The sequence below is a fragment of the Antrostomus carolinensis genome, unplaced genomic scaffold (assembly GCF_000700745.2).
Source record: "Antrostomus carolinensis isolate BGI_N321 unplaced genomic scaffold, ASM70074v2 scaffold32549, whole genome shotgun sequence".
Taxonomy (NCBI): domain Eukaryota; kingdom Metazoa; phylum Chordata; class Aves; order Caprimulgiformes; family Caprimulgidae; genus Antrostomus; species Antrostomus carolinensis.
The window spans coordinates 5,766-6,048 of record NW_010339788.1 but is presented as its reverse complement, the minus strand read 5'-3'; positions in this window follow the sequence as shown (position 1 = coordinate 6,048).

The window sequence follows — 283 nt, the reverse complement described above, 5'->3', positions numbered from 1 at the left end:
ACCCCATCCCAGAGCTCCACCACGCCGGCGCTGAGCCACTGGGTGCAGCAAGTGTCTACCTCGGATGGCCCCGTTGAGAAAAGTCATGGTCCAGCAGCGCCCCAGATGTGGCTTTCAGCAGCTGAATGCAACTTGTGTCAGTTTGGAACAGGAAAGATTTAAAATATATATAATATATACTTTTATTATTCACCCGTTAACTCCATTATATGCCAATCATGAGCTAGTTTCAGCAGTTACATTCCCTTGATCACGTCTTTACCAGGATGCAAATTAAACCAAA